Here is an 18,418-nt window from a genome sequence, read left to right as displayed (position 1 = left end):
AAACAAAGTGAAAGGCCACTGGGGCTGGAAGTGAGTTTGGTGGGTGTCTTCAGAGAAGAGCAAGCAAGACTAGTGTAGCGGGAGCAGAGGGAAGGCGGGGAAAAGGATCGGTGGTGAAGATCGAGAGTAAGCGGCACTGTGAGGCAGATATGAAGTCTTTAGACTATCTTAAGCAAAGGAGGGACAGGATCTTTTTTAGTTGTAAAAGAATCCGTCTGTCTGATGTGTGGAAAAGAGATTTGCCAGGCAGGAGGAAGTGGAGAGACCACTTCGGAGGCTGCTGCGGTAGTCAAGTGGAGATACTGGTTTATGCCAAGGGAGTAACTGGGTTAGTGGCTCAACTCTACTTATGTTTTGTAGGAAGAGCCTACATAATGTACTGATGGATTAGATGCACAGCAGGGAGTGAAGTGTAATAGATCCGATGACGTTCATTTGAGCACCGGGAAGAACGACCGTATCACTTGCTGGAGTAAAAGGTATCTAGAAAGAGGAGCACACGTCTGCAAGGGAAAGTCAAATGTGGACTTTTATTTTATTTATTTTTAAAGATTTTGTTTGTTTATTTGACCGACAGAGATCCCAAGTAGGCTGAGAGGCAGGCAGTGAGAGAGGGGGAAGCAGGCTCCCAGCTGAGCAGGAGAGGGCTCAATCCCAGGACCCCGGATCATGACCTGAGCCAAAGGCAGAGGCTTAACCCACTGAGCGGACCCAGGCAACCTTGTGGATTTTTATTTCGATATGCCATTTTAGGCATCTGAATGAGGATATCAAGGAGGAATATGTAGATTGTGCATATGTGAGTTGAAATTTAACTGAACAGTATCAGTCTAATATCTTTTAAAGTTGTTTGGTGTGTAGAGTACATCTGTATGGTTTCCTCCTCAGTGATTTGAGACCGCTGGGCTTGATGATGACATGTTATTTTCAGGGTTCAGTTCCAGTATTAATGATATCATAGTCATAAGTGCCAGTGGTATACTGGAAAATTTGTGTTTGTTTGTTTGAAAATTATTGCACTTACTATAGTGTATCCACCACCTTCAGGATGGAGGTACTCATTTCTCAACTGCTGGGAGCACTGGGGGGTTAGAGCTCCCAGTCACCTCATACTTGGGGAATTGCTCTTCTTTTGAAGGAGGCTGCCTTACACACTCCCTCCCCTGCGTGCCGCTCACATCCAGTGGGCTGGTCAGTGCAGGAGGGGTGATAAGGCCTGGATCCTTTGCCTCAATTTGAGAAACTTACAGAAATGCATCACAGTTCAACTTGTCCTTCTGTTCCATTCTCTACTCTTAATCCTTAGAAGTATTTCTGAGCCCATTCATTCGGTAATAAACTTCACACCAAATATCCATCTCAGAATCCACTTTTCAGGAAGCTCAACTTAAGCCACAAATGTCGCATAAAAGTACATATTCATAAATAAAGAGTTTCAGTTTTTTTAAAATAAACTAATAGACCCACTATGAAACAAGTGATTTGGTATTATTTACATATTTATTTTAACTATCCAACAATACTGGTTAAAGAGCATTCGGTTAAACTATATTGTATTTAGAATTTTTTCAACTATAGATTCATCCAGGTAGAAACAAAATCTAATGGCAAATATGGATTTCATTTATCTTTTATTACATCTTAAAGTTAAATTTTAGATTCAACCAAAGACCATCACATTTATAGGACAGTTTAACAGCAATTATATTTAACAAAAACAGGAAAAAAATTGAACCAAATAACCCTTCCTTTACAGAAATGCCTAAGAACAACTTAGTATAGTCATTATTTTTATAATTCAAAAACTACACAAAAGACCAGGATCAAACTCTCAAAGCTTTTGTGCAGATTCTCATCTGTCAATCAAATACTCCCTTTCTGAACATGTTGCTTTTCATCATTTCAAAAAGTTGACACTTCTGTGATTAAGATCATCCCCTCATTTAAAAATCTCTCCCCCTAACTTCCTGCGTTTTGCAGTATTATTTTTTAAAACACTAATAAATGGTCTTTTGATGGATTCAGTTTGTTTACCTGATAGCTTATAAACCAGGAAACTTTAAGAATCAGAAAGAATGTTTCTTTTAAATTTTAAAGCAGAAAATCCAGTTGAGTGAATTTTTTAGCTTTAATATATATCTACTAATACTGATTTAAAATTTTTTTTGAAATACAGGAAGAAAAGCATGACCAAAAAATGAGAGCTACACTAGAAAACTCTGTTTAATTGCTTTTCCAGAATATTATGTCTCAATACAGAAACATCTGTTTAATACCTGCCTTGAAATTGCTGACCTTAATCTCTTTTGCTGCTTTAGAATTTCAATCTTAAAGTTCTTTCTTTTGTTGATGGAGTAAAATTATGTCTTTTTTTTTTTTTTTTTTTTTTTTTAGATTTTAGAAAAGGGGACAGAGAGAGAGGGAGAGAGACACTGTTAAGCAGGCACCACACCCAGCACAGAGTCCCATGTGGAGCTTGATCCCACAACCCTGAGTTCATGACCTGAGCCAAAATCACAAGAGTTGGATGTTTGACTGACTGAGCCACCCAGGTGCCCCAATAAAATTATATCTTAAGAGAAAACATAGGCAATGTAATTTAGATGATTTTGAGGTGAGTTAAAAAAATTTAAAAAGTAATGTGATTTTAAATTATGAATATTTCATAAAGAAAGTGAAAGGCTGGGATAATTTTTAATATTTTGGAAATTTCAAGTTTAATCTGTCCGGCTGAAAATGTATTGTGGAATTATTTTCCCTTATAACAAATCTGAATAAGAAGATTGTAACAGATAAAAACAATGTAATGCACCCATTATGTCATATCTCTCTTAATTGTTCTTACAAGTGGTAGCTTATTGTATAAGCTAAATTATTATTATTTTTTGCTTTCTTGACTCTAAGTGAAAATGGGAAAACGTTACTGGTTTCTTTTTTTTTTTTTTAAGATTTTATTTTATTACTTTTTATTTGACAGAGAGAGAGATATCACAAGTAGGCAGAGTGACAGGCAGAGAGAGAGAGAGAGAGAGAGGAGGAAGCTGGCTCCCCGCTGAGCAGAAAGCCCTATGTGGGGCTGGATACCAGGACCCTGGGATCATGACCCAAGCCGAGGGCAGAGGCTTAACCCACTGAGCCACCCAGGTGTCCCTTTACTGGTTTCTTTAACTAATCTATGTGCTGATCTAGAATGGCTCTCTATGCCCCTCAAAAATCAGCTAGCAAGTAGGAGCTGAATTAAATTTTTGCTCATGTGGTTCCAAAAAGGAGAACTGAGAGCCATATGTGAACATGACAGATGGGCTTATTTCAGCAATAGTGGTGGGAAGAAGCTTCAAACAGTTACAACTGTGCAAAATTTAAATGAGCAGTGAGTTACCATCCCCTTTTAGGCTTGAATATCACTCATTGGCCAGAAACTTTGTAGAGGGGACTACAGCATTGGACAGTAAAGGTGATGTTTCATTCTAATTCTGGAATGGGAATATGATGGACTTGATGGCCTGTGGGAATAGATCCCTCTCCTCAAATCAGGACTGTTTTAAATGTATATCAGGAAATTTTCATGTTAAAGCAGCAAATCCAGTTGGACAATTTGTCTATCTCTGCTATAAAATTTGCTCACAGCCAGAGTGCACTGGCTGGTGTTCATTGTTTTTGAACTTGCTGTCACTGAGGTTGCTGCTATGAGAGGATTCATCTTTGAGTCCTTCTGAGGTGCGGCCCTGCCAAGCCCTCCTTCCGCGGTGACCTTCCTTCTTGCCCCAGGAGGAGTGACCATTGCAGTGCTAGCCAAAATAGTTCCAGTTTGGCCGTCTGTGGTAGAATAATAGCTCTCAGGGATGCCAATGTCCTAATTTGTGGAGCCTATGAATTTTTTTTTTCCCCTTTGTTACCCTTTTACCCCTACAGGGTAAAAAGAGGCTTTTGCAGGTATGATGCTAACTGCCTTAATACGAGGAGAGTATCCAGGTGGGGCTCATTTAATCACAGGACATTAAGATGTGAGGACAGAAGAAAGGTTGGAGAGAGACAGTGATATAGTCTTTGAAGATAGTGAAAGGGGGGGCCATGGACCCCAGAACGTGGGCACCTCTAGAAGCTGGAAAAGGTAAGGAGATGGATTTCCTTCTAGAGCTTCCACAGAAGAAAGCAGCCCTCTCAATATCTTGATTTTAGGCCAGTGAAACCGGAGTGGTCTGTGTCAGGCTTCTGGCTTAGAGAACTGAGGATAAACTTGTGTTGTTTTTAAACGACTGTGTTTGTGGTAATGAGTTAACAGAGGCAATAGGAAAGCTGTGTAGCGTCTGTGAGACCCCTGGGCATTGCTCCTGCCAAGGGACGCCAGGGAGCAAGGCTGCTGGGGTGCATTGGCCTCAGAGGCTAGAGCAGCATTTTTCTGCAGAAAATGTGCAGCTGGATTGCTTTACTGTCCTTGTGTTGTACAGTTCTGTCTCCAAACACCCAAAAGCCTATGTAATGAGAATAATTTAATGGACTTTTTGGGGTAGTGACTCCGGTTTACAAGCAAGATCTGAAAGGGTTTCTTGAATCCAAGTCAAAAGATGATCCTCAGCGTTATTTTTTGTTTAGTATCTGTGGTGTTTGTTATTACATTTTGATTATCTTAAAACTTTGCCTCAGGGGGAACAAATACTAGTAATCTGTTGCAGGAAAGCCAGATGTGACTAGCAGCGACACGCGGATCTGTGTCAGCCCCAAGAACCTCAGGCATGTTTAAAAAGTAAAATAACCACCCACTGGAAGCCTTCTTCCTTTCTCTTCTGTATCTCTCTTTGCCTCTGGACTATCTCAAGGCTTCACACAGGCTTACCCTAAATTGTTCCAGTCTTCCCTCCCTTTCTTCCTTCCCCTAAGATCAAAACAGCTAGTGCCGGCAAGTGCTTATCTCTTGCAGGTAGGAAGCTGTCAGATTGAAGTCATTTGCCCTAAGGGTAAAGGGTCTCCCCCAGGGCTGTGTGAGGTTTGATAAACTAAGGGCAGTTGTAGTCTATGGACCAAGCAGGGGGAATCTTTTTGAGCCAGAGTACTTTGAAAGAGATGGATATACTACTGCAGGCCGATAGCTCCACTGTGAAACCCTCCTGCCAGCGTTGAAGATCTGCTGGTGTTCACATCGTGGCCCTGAGGTTCAAGTTCAAAGATCTGACGGCAGACAAAGCTGTTAGAGGCTTGGCTTTGCCCTTTGGGAGCTGAGGCGGAGAGTTTGTTTCCTCCTCTGTGAAATAAGGATAATAACAATGACCCCCCGCCCCCCCTTAGATTCGTTGTGAGGTCTGAGTAAAATCACGTCTGTCACCTGCTCAGCACGGTGCTGGAGCGAAGACTGAACACACCTTATCTGTCCGCGATTTTCTAGTGCAGGCTCAGGATAAGGCATTTTGTAAAGATGCAGGCCAAATAGGAAAGGCACAGCCTTAAACAACCGCCCCTCCACCCCGGCACCGAGCTCTCTCCCACCCAACCGCCTTTCTGCTTGCAAATAGGCTCCAGAAAGGTAACCATGCTTGGTAGAGTTAGTGTTAAATTAGCTTCAGGTGTACAATATGGTGATTCAGCAATTCTTTACATTTCTCAGTGCTCCTCGTAAGTATGGTCCCAATCCTTATCACCTGTTTCACCCATTCCCCCACCCAACTCCCTTCTGGTAGCTATTAGTTTGTTCTCTATAGTAGAGTCTGTTCTTTGATTTCTCTCTCACTTCTTTTTCTTTGTTCATTTGTTTTGTTTCTTAAATTTCACATAGGAGTGAAACCCTATGGTATTTGTCTATCTATGACTGACTAACTTCACTTAGCATTATACTCTCTAGTTCCACACATGTCATTGCAAATGGTAAGATATCATTCTTTTCTATGGCTCAATAATATTCTGTTGTCTATATACCTGTTCATTTAAAAAAGTAGTTAATTTATACATACCTAGAACTTGCAAATTTTTATCATCCACAACAAAACCAATTACCTAAATCCTCACATGTGTACATGGGTATATACTTGCTTTCTGAGAATTCTCACAATTCGGGGAGGGGGGAATATAAAGGAGAAAATGTGTCATTAACACCCAGATTTTTTTCCCCTTTAAGTATGATACACTGAGAAGTAAACAGAGGTAATTTAGGAAAGATTATCTTTAAAAAATATGTCATGGTAGTTCCTCCTCCACCCCCCCCCCCCAAAAAAAAGAGTGTAAGTCTTGGACTATGTCCCTACATCTTTTGCAGAAACAGGATACTTTAATCACAGCTATAGGATAGCGAGATGGTTTTAAGCAAAGGCAAAGATGTCAAGAATAATTTGGTGAGGGTTGTCAGGTACCAATAATGATCAGCAGCCCCATCCTGAGGACTTGAAAAGCCAAACTAAGCAACACCAAAAATCCTTCACATTTAATTTTAGAATCTAAATAAATAAATAAGTAAATAAAAGATGGGCTATAACTTGAACAATCCAAAAAGAGCCCTCTTGGTATTTCAGGAAAGAAAAGTTAAGATGTTTTTCCACAAGTTATAGTTAGGGAAAAGCTTTATTAGAATAAAAGTAGGTTTTCTCCTTAAGAGATACCATTCAGAATTGATTACCCTCCTTCACAGGATGCAACAATAGATATGATTGACAAGCGTGCCAAAGGCTTTATTCTTCTAACTGATTATCAAATGTTCCTCCCTGGAGCCAATTTCAATGAGTTATATTTTGAGGTGCTGTCATGGACTCATTGGAAGGAACTAGAACGAGGAATTTAAGTTTCTTGTGTCTACATTTCCAGGAACTCCATGTCAGAATGTTATGTCTAATTTGATAATGTAATTTTTAGAAGTTTTTGAAACTGTCTGGAAAAATGGAACAGTTACCTCATTCAAATCTTTATAAGAAACCATAAAACATCAAAACGGTGCTTTCTATACTTTACCTCTTGTTGTGAATAGGTATTTACTATTGCAGACAGAATTGAGTATATATCATGTAAAATTCAAATGTAACACTGTTAATTATATTATTAATACTTCTCTGAGCAGAGATGGAGTTAGTAACCTTTGTAACATGAAGGGATAACCCTCAGAATAATTTTTTTCTGCTGAAGGGAGGGTCTGAACATTTATAAATTTAAACAACCCTTCCTAGGACAAGTGAGGCTATAAAAATCAAAACCTAGGTATGTCTGATCTGTACAGAAAGGTGTTATCTTTCTGGTAATAACATGTATCTAGCACAAAATAGGCACTCATTTAGAAGTGTTATTTGTGAGTTACAAAGACCTAAAAATAAGTGGCTTAAAAATACATTAACTTTTCTCTTGTGTACAATGGAGTCCAGAGGTAGGCTGTTCAGTCCTGGCATATTGACTTTTTTATATTATCAGTAGCTTAGAATACTTTCATTTTCTGCTTTGCTGTTCTTAGCAGAAGGTTATAGCCTCAGAACACCTCATGCTCACAAGATGGCTGCCATGTCCTACTTATCACATACAGGTAGAAAAGGAAAATAGAATATGCAAAATGGTGAGGGCCCGCTGAATACCAGCCATTTTAGTGAAACTTTTCCAGAGTCCCAGCAAACAACTATTGCTCAAATACCATTGTCCCAAAGAGTCACATGTTTTCCCTATTCTTTAAGGTAAGTTGTAAAATGGATTTTTGCTGGATTACTTGTCAAACCTAAAATAAAAATTCTGTGGTTAAAAAAGAAAGGAGAATTGGACTTGGATAAGCAGCTGTCTTTCCCATGGTTATGACAATGATTATACTTTTTGGAAGGTCCATGAATAAATGAGCCCTTTTCCAGTAGTTTTCTTCTCTGTGTGCCTGCACTATTCCCCTTTCGGCAGTGTGCTGCAGGCAGCTTATAATGGCTTACCAGAGCCAACTGATATATTTTCAAGAGTTTCACAAGCTGGTAATTAAACACACACACACACACACACACACACACACTTAAAAGTTAAATAATAGAAACAGAATCGAATAAATTATAATAAAAACAAAGATAATAGACACTTAGAACACGTAAGTCCTTAATTATTTTACTATAATTTGGTGTTATGTATGCCCTTGACGTTATGTACATCTACTGTGCCTTCATGAAGAAAATACTGTCTAATGGAAACTTCTGTAATGGGGTGCTGCTGTATTTCTTCCCAGTTCTGCACTCACATTGGTAGCTTAACACTGATCATCGAGGAAATATTTATACCATGGACATTGACACGTACTAAAATGTGGGCCCTTTTTTTCTGGAGGGTATGTTTTCAACATTTACCAGCACACTTCTGCCTTCTAGTAATGAAAATGTTTTTAATAGTTTGCTATAGTAATGCTGGCCAGGAAAGAAATCAGGGCAAGGACAAATTTAGTATGTTTCACTAACATTTTAATCCTATCCAGAAGGTTAACTAAGGAACACACTAGAAGAGGGAGGGAATTACTCTTTCTCTGTTCTTGCCCTACAACAATTCTCATGGGACCAGCAGTACTGCCAGCCAGATATTTCTAGTCTGAGCTAGAGAAGTGAAGCTTTTGTCACCAGTCTCCTGCAGAGATAAGCAAGGAAAGAACTGCTGCATGTTTCCCCACAGACGAATAATTTTGTTTAGGTTCCTTTGAATTTGGTCCACTTATCAGAAAAGAAAAAGGCTCTTTAAAAAATTCTGCCTCACTGATTGTTACTCTTTGGAGGGTGTGAAAGTGAGACATTTTGGGGGAATAAAGATGCAGTTAACATCAAGGAGACAGTGTAGTGGGGATCATTTAAAAGGGTGATTTATAACCCCTTTTCTACATCTAGTGTTTAAATTTAGATTGTTAAAGCTATTTTGCTTTTTCACCTTGGGTGCTTTTTCTTTTGTTTCCCACAATTGTGGGCAAACTTTCTGCCCCACAGTCGGGAGTTTGAAATGGTACCAGAAAGATCTGTAGAAGAAAGCAGTTGGACACCCTACTTTGGTGTGGCCATAGGGAAGCAAGCACTCTTCATTCCTGGGGAGGGAGTATGAGTTAGTATGATGCTGGACATACTGGGACAGCTTGGCAATATTTATCCAAATTGTGAATGTATATAGCCTCTGACCCAGCAATTCTACTTTTGTGAATATATTCTACAGATACACTTATACATATGCTAAATGCTTTTAGATTCAAATTTATTCCTTATGTAACATTTTTACATAATAGCAAATGGTTAGAGTCCACTCAAAGTCCAATAAGGAGTGGCTAAATAAATTGCAACCAATTTTTATAGTGGAATGCTATGTATTTGTTTAAAAATATTTGTAGGAACTATATAGTGGAAAAATGTGTCTGAACAGTATATTTAATATACCTTTTGTTAAAATAAGTGAAAATAAAAAAAACCTAAATTTATATCTTCTTGAATATGTATAACTCTGGAGAGATACGTAGACTCTAAGAATAGACACATATATGTGGAAGGGAGGGATGTTCTGGCTAGATAAGGGATCATGTTGGAAGGAAAGGAACTTTTTTTTTTTTACTTTTTAACTTCTATAGTTACTCATTTTTTTTGCACTATGTGAACATATTATCTAATTAAAAATAAAAAAATCATAAACCGTATGCATAGCTTACACTGTTTAAAGAGTAATAGGCTTGCCCTTTGTCAGCAGAGACATTATTAACCTGATCTGAAAAGGAGTTCTAGGTTTGAGATGGCTCCCTCAAAGGTGTAACAGAGGAGAGTTCAGTGAGGGACCATGTGCAGAGATGTTTAGAGATTTTAGAGAATCCTGTAGAAGAGTAAGGTACTCGGGGACTGGCAAAGACAGGATGCTGGAAGCTCTGCTAGGTCACAAGAGAAGGGGAGGGGGATGGAGCGGTCCTGAAGACATTGCAGAACAGGAGCTCCAACAGTACAGAGCAGCTACTGCCAAAAACAGGGGGGCACTGAGAAACAAAAAGAATCAATAGCCCAACCTTCCTGTTTTTCCACCCAAATCTCCTGATAGTCCCAAACAGAAGCTCGAGAACCAGGAAGGCTAGGAGAGTGTGTGGTCCTCTTCCTGGGGGACAAAAGAGGAGAAAGGAGGGGAATGAATCCAGGCAACAAATGAAAAACAGCCAGTATGGGCTACTAGGATGACAATTTGCATCTTTGCTGTGTGTGTGTTATTTAAATGAGTTAACGATGGTCCCTGTAGGTTGCCCTCTACGTTGTGTACTTATTCATGACAAGCTAGGATCGTTAGCTCCACTCCTGCCAGCACAAGACTCAAATGTTTACATGTCCAGTTGTTTTCGATACAGCTCAAGTAAGCCTATTTTTAGCTATTTAGCGACTTCCTGCTTTGTATACCCTGTGAAACTGCCCCCATCTTCTGCTAGCTGTAGATAAACAAACTTGGGGCTGGACAAGACCGCAAGCCTCTGCTGCCCCTTGCAGTTTTCTGACCAAGAGGTTCCCCACTTTGAGGCTGAGCGGCATCACCTAGACATTTGAGCCCCCTCTGTGATGTCCCTCTCCCCAGGGATTTCCTTGCCTTCTTCTCACTGGGTGATGACTCCAACCTTTTGTCTCTGGACAGGCCCCTTCTGTGAAGCACTTTGCTTCTCTTGTAACCTGTCACCTACCACCCAGTAAAGTTCATTGTACATCCCTGCCATCTCGTGGTCCCGTGTTTTTCCCTTGAGTAGCTGTGAAATCCTCTAAGTCATTACAGGGTGCTCACTCAGGGATAACTATTTAGTTTGTTAATATAAGTCAGTAGCTGGTATTCAGATAGTTTTTCATAAATTCCATTGAGTTCTTAAAATAACTTTGTGGACCAAGATCTGTTTTATCTCCACTCAAAGTTTAAATGACTTGTTCAGGATTTGAAGGCCATGGTGAAGCCATAATGCAAACTTGGGCAGCCTTCTGACTTTCAATCCTAATCCTTTCTCTATATCAAACATAAAACTCGTTTTCAACTCTTGAACTCCCTCATATTCTGTATCCCTCCATTGTTGTCTAGTGAACAATGTTTATTATTTATCACTCTTTCAAGGGACACAATAAGATGATTTTTCAGAGGTTTATCTGATACCCCAAATTCAACAGATTCATGCAAAAAGCAGACTGAAGATTCTAAATCTTCTGCTTCTAGGCATGTTATGTAACTGTATTACTTAAAAATTTTTTCCCAGTCTAAAATCCCTTACATATGCTGTGTAAAATATAATACACCTCTTTTTAAATGCAAAGCTTGGCTTATAAGATGGAGAAGAACAAGTCTAGGGAATGAGAATCAAAACAAAAGATCCTAACACCTAAAATCATCCCTGTTAAGTTCTTCTGATCTTTATGTCCCAAAGCCTTAGCTTTTTGTAGGTACACATAGGACAGATAAACAGCTCTTAGGGCACTCGAAAGAGAGATTTTGAGTTGAGACTCCCAATAAACCTGAGAGCCAGGAAAGCCTACATTTCCAGAGAATGCTAGATTTGTAAAATCTGCCTACCAGCAAAGAGAAACAGTATGGGGATCCAACAACCTTATTGCAGGCTCTAGGTAGAAGTAATTGGGGGATTAGGCTTCATTTTTCACTTGTCTACATGGTCCAGGGAACTCCAACCTAGACAAGTAACTGTTACGCGGTTCCAGATTGGTAGTAAAAGCAAATTTTCCCTGGAGAGATGCCCAATTATCCATGATCTCATTAAATTCCACTTATATAGCCTAGTCATTCAACAGGAGTCTGTAACCCAAAACAAAACTCATGATGAATGGTCTCAATGAGCAAGAGCCAGTGAAGGTAACAAACAAACAGACAAAAGTCAAATTTGTTCCCCCACAGCCTTATTGAAATGACTGGATATAGAATTACACACACACACACACACACACACACAGAGTTATTGGATGGAACATAATGTAATGTGTTTGAGATTTCCAGAAGATTTGTGCTGAATGTGGTATTCCAAGTTTTGATTTGTTGCAGAGGGGATAAAGAGAGTATTTTGTTATTTACTCCTCTGGTGACTAATTGGAATGTGCCTTTTTAATGTCATAAGTGAAGTATAAAAATGGAAAATGTTCATAAAAGGAAGCCCTTTTGAAACTAAAAGTTGTCATACTAGCCCTCAGAAATGATTTTAGTGTAAGAAATAGCAGACTCCTACCTAGTCTCGTGACTTGCCTGGCCTCATTTTTTCTGTCTGCAAAATGAAAACTATAATACCATACTGTGGGAAAAGGAGAAAACACTTTTTTTCCTCTCTTGTTTTCTTTGGCAGTCTTGAAAAAGAAGGGACTGCTACTTCTAAGAACTCTGCTGGTTCTCATGGTGATAAGTTAGTAAGTTTCCAAGTAGAGACAGATAAACCTTGATCTATTTTGCTAATACAGAGCAATCTTTAAGGTACATTGGTCAGTGAAAAAGCTCAAAATGCAGGACAGTGTATAAATGTCCCATTTGTGTAAAAGAATACATATAATACACATTTGTTTATATATGCACAAATCTATGTTTATATATCCATGTGGAAGTATGCATGATAACTGAGGGAGGAAGGAAGTAAAAATGGGGGATCTGGAGCTGAGTACAACCTAGTTTCAGTTACACGTGTATGTTATTTCAATTTTATAAATGTCATTAATTAAAAATTAGACAAATTCCTTCATTAGGCAATAGATACCACCCTATGGTTGATAATACATTATTTATCTTATATTTAGGCAATATAATATCCAACAAGTATGCTGTGTTATAAGCTGGAGTACGTTTACTTAGTTTTGACTCCTGGCTCCTTGGTTTTCTAGCTTTGCAAATTTGGACAAGTTATTTAACCTCTGTATATCTTGGTTCCCTCTTTTATTTAATAGCTAAAATCATGAAGTTGTTTTGAGGATTAAATAAAATAATCCATATAAAATGCATGGTACCTGACACATGGAGAAACCTGAGTAAATGGTAGCTTAAGCTGAGATTTCCAACCTTGCTGATGATTTTTCAGTTCATGTATTTCAAACACATTTATGAACTTGCAGCCCCAAAACTAAACACCAAGAGGACAGAAACTTTTAAATATATTACCAGAAGACACTGCTATTTGACAATTATACATTTACTTTCAAAACATTGGCTTGTTAGGCATATTTGGAAGGTGATGCCAAAACCATCCTGAAATATTGGAACAAGAAGATCAGGTGTGCCTGGGTGGCTCAGTTTGGTTGAGCATCTTGATTTCAGCTCAGGTCATGATCTCAAGGATGTGAGATAGAGCTCCTACAACAGACTCCACATTGAGTCTGCTTGAGATTCTCTTTCCCTCTCCCTGTGCCCCTCCCCTGAACTCTAGCTAGCAGATGATTTTATTTTAAGTAAATAAAATCTTAAGGAAAAAAAGGGAAAAAGAACAAGAAGATCAATATTGTTGACTTTTGGGGATGTTGGGCCCTCTGGCTACATATCACCTGATTAAAAACCTGCATTTTTTTGAAATGTGAAAAAACCGTGAAAAATTACATTTTACAGTTTCCCAAATGTCATATATGAGGACTGAGAAGTGCATCCTCTGGACAAGAAAATAAAATATGCACTTTTAAAATGAAATCATTGTGTTACTTTATTTAAAATTACAAGCGAATGAAATCCTTTGGTAATACCAGCCAAGAGACTTGGCTTCCAGAGAATTCGAATTTATTTTTCTACAATGAGAAATATGACTAATTATCAAAGAGACCAAAATACTAGACTTCACTGATCACAATAATTTCTTCCCAGAGCCCTGATTTATACTGAAGCCAAATGCTAGCAGAATGTCCAGTTTGTAAAGTCCATCTTCTGAACCCAGTGAGTTGGGTGATCTGTAGCCACATCGGCACCCAGTACACAGTAGAGACTATACTCTGACTTAACTGTTTATCAGCACTGGAGGCCAATGGATCAAGTCTAATTGTAGGGTTTTTGTTCTTTTACCTTTTGACTTTGGCTGAGCGTTGTTTGTTTTACACGTGTTAACGCAGGTCAGACTTGCTGGGATCCTCCGGTATTTCCTATCATTACAGAATTTCCAGATAGATGTTTCAGTGATCTAGGCATTTCTTTAGCTATCTGGGCTAGTTTACAATTACTGCATGACAAGTACCCACAATGTAAGTGGTGGGAAAAAAAAAACAAAACACTAATTTATTATTTTGCAGTTTCTGTTCAGCAGGAACCCCGGGAGGGCTTAGTAAGGACTTCTGCTCACATTATCACTCTTTGTAAATCAAGGTGTCTGCTGGAGCTGCAGTTCTCCTTGGAGGCTCAGGGGATCCTCTTTGAAGCTCACTGGTGGTTGCAGAGCCTAGCTACTTGGGACTGTAGGACCAAAGTCCTCAGCTCCTAAAAGCGGCCAACCATTCCCTGCCATGTGGTTCCTTCCACAAGATGGCAGTTTGTTTCTTTAAGGCCAGCAGGAGAGCATCTGCCGCTGCTTGGAATAGCTCTCTCCCGTCTGTCACAACAGAGTCTTGTGTAACTTAATCTAAACAAAGGACTGGCCACCCTTCATATTCATAGGTGCTGCCCACACTCGGAGGGTAAGGATTATACAGAGCTGTACACCAGGAAGTGGGAGTCTTGGTGCCATTTTAGAATTCCACCTGCCATGCCATCTAGGTATTGGCTGTTAGGAGACTAAGATGGGCAGAGGGTGCATTTGACTTGAGCCTTGAATGCACTGAAGCGTAATATCTAAATTCTCACTTGTCATGCTGTTGTCACCCCCAAGGTTTGCCTACAGCTATTTGCTTTTTTCTGAGGCAGTGAAACAGGACTTTAAACTTGGACTTGTAGAATAAGAATTAAGGGATGCAGTGAATTTATACTGGGGACAAAATAATGCGAAAGGGTCCTACTATGCTGCTTTTTCAAGGAAAAAAATAGTTGTCTACATAAATTCTTTTTACCAGGATTCAGAATAACAAATTATGGTAGTTGTGTGTAAGAAATAATAATAGTCACCAGTTAAATGCCTATTATATCAAGGGCTCTACACACATTATTTCTTCCAATCCTTCCTATGAGGAAATTGAAGTTCAACTAATGCTAATGTGAGTAAATGTTAAGATAGTAAAAATGAATTAATGTCAATTTGTTTAAGACAGCTAGTTTCAAGCTGGGGCTTCAAATCTAGTTCCATTTGGGTTTGAAGACTATATTCACTAAATTCTACACTGTTAAAGAAACTGGGAGCCTCATAAACTCCTACTTAGCTTGTCCACAAACATTTATTGGGACCTACTATATGCCAGGCACTGTGCTAACCATGGAGAATATAATGGTGAACAAGGCAGATGTGGTTTCTGCCCTCCAGGATAAGAGCTCAAGTTTCCGCCTGAGTCCGAGATCATAAATTTTTCTTATAGCAAATAAAGATCTTATCTATGTTATTAGTATGGTTAATACTACTTAGTAACATTAGTAATACTGTACTATATTGAGTACAATGTGTTTTGTGGGCACCTGGGTGGCTCAGTCGGTTAAGCGTCTGACTTGATTTCAGCTCAGGTCATGATTTCAGGGTCCTGGGATGGAGTCCCGGGTCAGGCTGCCTGCTCAGTGGGGAGTGAGCTTCTCCTTCTCCCTTTGCCCCTCCCTCCTTTCTTGCTTGCTCTCTCTCTCTTTCAAATAAATCAATAAAATCTTGGGGGGGAGAAGTGTTTGCGGATACAGTCATAGTGAAACTAAATACATTTTTTTTCTAACTATATAGAATACTATGACTTTTTTGTGGTAGTTACTATTTAAAAAGGAGTAAGAAACTATGTGTCTATCCATGTGCATGCTTGGGTTTGGTAAAAGAGTAACCTGTTTGGTAAAAGAGTAACATTAACCATCAAAGAATTAAAACCTAGGAAGCCTTGATTATAAACTTGGATTCTCTTTAACTATTATCTGTCTAGGTTGGAGCAGGGTTACCCAGTTGTCAGATAGAGTATGTGCTCTCGGCAGGAATTAAGAGGGCATCGCTACAGATACAAATAAATTGATTAAAAAATAGGAGAGATTGAGATTGATTTCGCGGCAAAGATTTTACCAGAATCTGAAAACAAAATCTAAGAAAGTTTTAATATCTGTGTACGTATAAGTTTTATTGGCTGGTTTTTACCCTGTGTTATATAAGGGGAGAAAACCAAGTCTGCCATAATGTTTTCAGGGTTTGGGGGTTTCTAAAAACCCTAATCCATTTGATCTTATTTTGTATAAACTACTTAACACCTTTGTTTCTCTTTTTGTGAGCTGCCATTAAAACGGAATAACTTTTGAAGTGAATTGAGGCAGATCGTTTCCACCTTACCAGAAGAAGAAGTGTTAAAAGTAAACAAATGCTTTTGTGAATTATTGAGAAACAGCTATTGCCATCTAACGGTGGCAATGCAAACTGCAGCAGGTTCTTTCCTGCAGCACATCATAAAAATGGTATCTGTTTAATATGCAAATTACATTAAAATTTGGCAGTGATAAATATGGAAACATCTATTAATATCAATAATGTATTATTATATAATTATAGGACTTGGAAAAATCTTATACCTCATAATAATACCTGCCATTACTAACAGTTGTGATGAACTTTTGCATGATGCTACTTCTGTTACAATAAAAGCATAATTTAACGTGAGAAAATTATTTTTTATGACTTCAGTCAGGTTTTTAAATTACAGTGAAAAAAAACCTGCTAAATACACAAGGTTAGTTGATTTGAGTTTACCATGAATTAAAATATAAATATTTGATAGCAGCTTTGTAATTAATTTTTGTATGTTTAAATGTTTCATGAATTTAATTTGCTCTTAGGAAATATATTTGAAATGTTTAGTTAATACCAGTGTTTATTCTATAATCTAAGACTAATTACCAGGATGTCAGGGTTAGGTAATCAGTATAATTATTTAATGGGAATGTGATAATCATTAATATTCAGGATATGCCCTCTAAAGAGTCAGCACAGATAGTGGCTTACCTAGCGGGATTTGCAGGTTGCTCAAATTATTGCACTGTCATAAGGCTGAATTCTACTGTGTAAGAATGTCAAGTCATTGTTTCCTAGTTAAAGTGAGAGTTACTCTTTAAGCGAACTGACTATATTTTGCTTTGTTGATGCGCTTGTGTGTGTTGGGTATTGTCATCAGAGCTCTTTGGAAGAGGAACACAGGACAGAAATTTTTTAATGCAATTTCTGGCCACTTTTTTTTTTTTTTAAGTTTGTTTGAGAGAAAGAGCGCTCACACAAGGGGGTTGAGGGGCAGAGGCAGAGGGAGAAGCAGGCTTTCCACTGAGCAGGGAGCCGGATGTCCTAGGACTCTGAGATCATGACCTGAGCTGAAGGCAGATGCTTAACCGAATGAGCCACCCCAGGCACACTGGGACAGAAAATGTTGATGAGTAGCCTGAGAAGAAAGCTGTCCCTGACTGGGATGCATTGCAGGCTCAAGCACGTGTGAAAGGAAATGCCCAGTGTGAGGCACCTCTGTCTCTAGGACTGAGTCCCTGTGGGACCCCAGGTAAAAGGGCAAATTTAAGGGCATCTTTAAGAATACAGAGAGCACAGAGAGATCATTTACCTACCATGCTATGTTGCTGGTAGAAGACTGGGAATTGGAGTCAAAAGATCTCCAGGTTTGGTTCTGTAATCCTCTCTGGGTTATTGATTAGTCTTATAAGGCTTTATTTGTTTATAAAATGGATATAAAAATACTTATTTAAAGAATACACAATTGGTAGCTCACATAATAGGCGGTCCTTCCCCTTAGTTGCTATGAATTAGTTTATAAGAACACTACATGTCTTAACTAATATATCCCACTGTCTGGGTGGGACAATAACTAGAGAATTAAGTGGTTGAAGAGAGAGATTTAAATTTTCTTGAAGGTAGAAACCTGATAGAAGCTTAGATATGTTTAAATGTTGAGAAGACTGCCCATAAGAGGAAGATATTGCCATTTACCCTCATAAGTCAACCCTAACTTCTGAGGACAATTTATCTGATGTATAATGAGCTGGAAGGCATTCAAAGTTATAGTTTTCTCTAGTAAACCAGAGTAGAACTGTAGGAGACTGCATTAATGTTCACCGAGTACACATTATCCCCTCAACATCTCACACCGCTCTTTCTGTTGGGGTGGGGTCATATGACTGGTTCTTTCGTGAAGGGACTGTGAGTTACACGTGTTCTTCAGGACAAAGGAAGTGAAGAGCCAGTCTGATTCCAACATTTACTCTTCCCCGACACAGGAACTTTTTGTTGTCAGTGGTATAACAAGGTGAATATAATATAATATAATATAATATAATATAATATAATATAATATAACATAACATTATATATAACTGAAGTGCACATAATATATACTTATATTTTATGTTTATAATTATGTATTGTATATAATTTATATGATATTATAATTATGTATTGTATATA

Source organism: Mustela erminea, chromosome 1, assembly GCF_009829155.1.
Source record: "Mustela erminea isolate mMusErm1 chromosome 1, mMusErm1.Pri, whole genome shotgun sequence".
Classification (NCBI taxonomy): domain Eukaryota; kingdom Metazoa; phylum Chordata; class Mammalia; order Carnivora; family Mustelidae; genus Mustela; species Mustela erminea.
Note: the sequence above shows the minus strand (reverse complement) of the source record.